Source organism: Austrofundulus limnaeus, unplaced genomic scaffold (genome assembly GCF_001266775.1).
Source record: "Austrofundulus limnaeus strain Quisiro unplaced genomic scaffold, Austrofundulus_limnaeus-1.0 Scaffold310, whole genome shotgun sequence".
Lineage (NCBI taxonomy): Eukaryota > Metazoa > Chordata > Actinopteri > Cyprinodontiformes > Rivulidae > Austrofundulus > Austrofundulus limnaeus.
The window spans coordinates 564345-569032 of NW_013952712.1; positions in this window are offsets into that span (position 1 = coordinate 564345).

Here is a 4688-nt window from a genome sequence, read left to right on the forward strand (position 1 = left end):
TTTTTGATTGAAATTATTACTTTTTGATTGAAGATGCTTTTTGTTTGATTGAATAATAAAAACACAAATTTACCTCCATATTATACAGTGTCTCTGAACTGACTGAACAAAAAAAATAAGTTTTTATTGATATTCTAATCTGAGCTGCACCTGTATTGTGAACCATTTTGCATACCAAAGATTTAACTCTTGAACAATCTGTTAACACTCAAAGAATGTGTTGGAAGGGATAAGCTTTGATAAATAAAGATATTTATCTGCAACAGGTAAAACTCAGCAGCAGTGGAACCATAGTGCCAGTCCCAAGGTAAGATCAATGGGAAGGACTGGGGTGAAGGCTTTTGATGTGAAACCTTTGCCAACTGAAGGATTGTTTAAGACTCTCAAACTATGTTGGTTAGAACTCAAGCTAAAAGCCTCTGATGCTGTTGGTCAACAGGAAACTGATGAAAACTGTGCTAAAGTGAAGAAGTAATGTGTCTTTGACTTTACACCAACTTCTGTCATCACTGTTAGTATATTTTTTAAATAGTGTTTTGCATGTTTATTTTCAAACCTCTATTTCTAATGCCATCTTATTTGTTTTAGTCCTTTCCTCTTTGTGTTTTCTTCTTATGTCAGGTATACAAATCAATAAAGTTTCAAACATGCAAGTTTGGCGCAGGGAGGGGCAAAAAGCAGGAATGATTTGAAGGAAAAAAAATCATTGAAAATGGCTGGAGATTTGCTCTTGTTTAAGCCGAATGTGCCTCAGCAGCTGTGTGATGTCACGGTTGATGATGGATTCACAGGCTGATTGGAGAATCCAGGTCATCATGGTCCTTTCCAGAATTTTAAAGCCTGGTGATAGAAGTCATTTTATAAGATTTATTGATCAGCATGTACTGTAACTCAGTTGATGCAAAAGTGTCTAACAAGCCAAGTCAGATGAGTTTGGATAAAAGTTATAAACAATCTACTCTATGTACAAAAACAAACAAACAAACAAACAAAAAAAACTATAAAAATGGCAGAAATGTGCATCATACTTCTTTGCCTACTTTATTTGAAGAAAGTCAATAGATTAAGGTTAGCTGTTTTTGGGAGCAACAACAACGACATCTGACTGTTGGGATGTTGTCAGTAAGAAGAATAGAGAATAAAGAATAATTTACAACACAACAAATTGGAATTGAGAGAGTATTCAGACTGCAGCAGACAGCTGCCTCCTCTCCTTTGTTGCCTGTGAACCAAATATAAATCTCCAAACATCTTGCAGAAAAATCTGTTTTGCAATAAACTAGATGAATTTTATTGGGGCAATTCAACCTCCAACATATAGAAGGTGTACTAAAATGTGTAATACAGCATCATTTAAATCCCCGGGGTCATTTTACACTCTGATTAATTGTCACTCATTGGTTCCCAGCTAAAACAAGGAGGTGTGTATTGCTTTTTAAATGCATTTTCTCTAAGAACATTCTCCCTCTTATTGGCTTTTTGCGCATTAATTCTTTTTCAGAGTTCTCTGAACTGGAATCTTAGACCACAAAAAGAGCTCCAACTCTCAGTTTGGTAGAAAATATGGACTTCTCGTCGTGCCTCATATAATTTATAGAAGCAAAACAGCCTCCAAGCTCGATAACATCTACAGCCCTGCAGACCTCTGGAGATGCATTTAGCATATTGGGATGCTTATTTCAATCCGCATACCTTCAGTTTACAGCTGGCTTCTGCTTCTCACCCACAAATCCCTCTCTGAGCACAATTTCAGTGTTTCCAGCGATTAAAAGTACTTTTGTCATTTGTCATTGGGAAGTTACTTTATTGTGCTTTTTGTGCCAAAGGCTTGAAGGGAATTTGTGATCAATAAATGGAAGTCTGACTACAGCAGAAAACCAGTTGAATCTCTTCTAAAAACTTTATTCTTGTCTCTGACTCCAATCAACTCCATGGCAGTACACAGTCAAGGCTTCAGAGTAAGAAGGCCTTGGCACCTTTTCAGAAGAGCAAAACAAAACAAACTCTCAGGAGCAGAGTCTGTCCCAGGCTGACTCTAAGGGAGAGACTGCACCCAAGAACTAACAAAAAACTTCTCTAAAAACATCTGCAATAATCATGAATCAACTTTTAACATATGTCTCTTCCTGGTTACATCCCTGAAGGTGGATTATATTAGACATTAAATGTATGAACATTTTAATGCCACAATTTCAACTCTCCTCCTTTACCCTCCTGACTGGCAAAACCTACTTAAAAGAGGCTCTTAGAGTTATGTTTTTTTTTTTTCAATTGAGTTTTTTTTTTATTTTAGTTTTGGGCAGCACAGTGGCTCAGTTGATAGAGCTTTCACCTCTCAGCAAGAAGGTTGTTAGTTTGAATCCTGGCCAGGTACCTTTTTGGGTAAAGTTTGCATATTCTTTCTGTGCATGTGTGGGTTTTCTCTGGGTACTTCAGTTTCCTCCCACTGATCACAAACATGAATGTTAGGATAATAGCTCTAAATTGTCCCTATACGTGTTCTTGAATCTGGTTTGCTTTTAATGCTCATAGCGGCACCAACTACACTCAAGAGTAAGAACAGTACATGCTATTACATAAGACGCTAACTGTCCCTAATAACACCAGAAAAAGCTGCTAGTTGCTCTTTTGAAGAACAGTTGCTAAAAGGCTCTGAATGCTAAGTAAGTTTAGGTACAAGCTTATCAAATTGGTGTCACTGAAGAATTATCTGATGTGTTGCAGATCAGTTTGAACAATGTGGACAAATAGTTTGATATTGACTACTGAAAAGCTAGCAGGAGTCAGGACCAAGACTAAAACGAATGGCAATCATCCTAAAAGCAACTGCAGAGTCAAACATTTCATTTAATAAAACATTTAATTTATGTTTTCAGTTCAGCTATTACAGTTTACAGCAGAATAAAGTAAGTGTATTGTGAGTGCGAGGAAACAAGAACTTCTGCAGACGTCAAGTGACATTTGAACCTGTCAGCGACGGAGGCAACCATTGAAAGAGGAAGTCAAGCGTTGTCATGGAAACCTCTGATTCACTTCATCGGGCGACATGCATTCTAAACCAATAAGAGCTTCTTAAAGCAGTTTGATACCAAAAAAAGTCATTCTTCCACCTCATTGAGTGGGTGAACAAGAGAGAGGATTTTTTAAAAAAGGACATTCCCTGCAGACATCTGAAGAGGACACATGGTGGGGGACAAGACTGAAGATCTGAAGATTTCTGGAAGACATGCAAGCTGAAGATTTGAGCATCAAATTCAAAACCTTTCTCATGGATCACACAAAATCTCATCAAGTAATAGGACAAGTGGACATCATGAAGACCTTCTTGTGAATTAAACCTGGAACCACAAGACCAAAGGACATTTTAGCTCGTAAGTTATGGAAGATACATCCTCAATCCTCATCCAAATATTCTGGCTAAATTAATGCAGCTTGATTAGGGACAGATTTTTCTCATCGAATGATGTGACTTCTCTAAATGTAAACTAATTGTCTTCAGTTACTGAATGCTGCTTTGTCGTTATTCATTTAAAGAGCAATTAAAAGTCTCTACAATTGTGGACATTCAATTTCATTGTATTTCCTTGTGACGTGACTCTTACATGGTGTTTAAAAAACAAATGTGCTGGTTTTAGAAGTCAAAGCATTCTTATCAGTTGTCTATAGCCCAATAACATTAAAAACAACATCCTTGGGGTCTACCTCCAGACTCATAAAACCAATCCATACGGAAACAAGTGCAAATGTCTAAAGAGGGGAAGATCGCAGTTAATGAGAGTGTTCGAGAGGTGATTCACTGCAGCCTGCTCGACAACTCAACTTCCTGAATGAAAAAGGACGTGGCTTGCAGTAGAATGTGATCAGATCTGGACAAATTCTCCTCATAACCAGCTTAAACAATTCTTTCATCACTGTTTAGGTAAGACCTTTGAGTTTGAAAGAATTCAGACCACTGAAATGGAGAGCTGGCATCGAGTCACTTCTAATACAAAGAGGAAGTGGCTTGCGACATAAACAATCCAATATTAAATGCATTTGTTTTGATATATTGTAAAATCTGAGATTTACTTTTAATATGAGTGTGTTTAAGAATCTTCAGTATCCCCATACAGTCTAAGCTCAAAATCAACTTTTATCACATTAGCAACCTTCTAAAAATATTTCCCTAATAACCATTATCATAAAATTATTGTAATTTAAATCAGCGTTACATTCATGTGTTGTTACAGAATATACAAAGTTTTTACAGAATAAAGCAGAACATGATACAGATTCACTTTGTATTAAAATCATATTCTCATCCATTTATCAGTGTTTAAACTATGTGAAACCAAAAGCAACGCATTCTCCTATAATCTACTATTCTCTAATTGTTTTTGCAATAGTTATTCAGAACATAGTCGAAAAGAATCATTCTTTTTAACATGAATTTATGAATAAAAAAGTTTTTCCTTTACTTTTTGTCTTTTACGGGACACAGTTAACTTCACTTTGTTTCAACATTACAGCAATGTAAAAAACTCATTTTAAGATGATTATAGCAAGGACATGGATTGATCTCACCATATCCTGACAGGATTTAAAGAGTAACGTACCCCAAAATTAACTTTTTTTAGCTGATAAACTGCCTAAAATGTGTCTAAAATGTTATATAGTACTGTTTCTGTGCTAATTTTGATGTTTTTGTG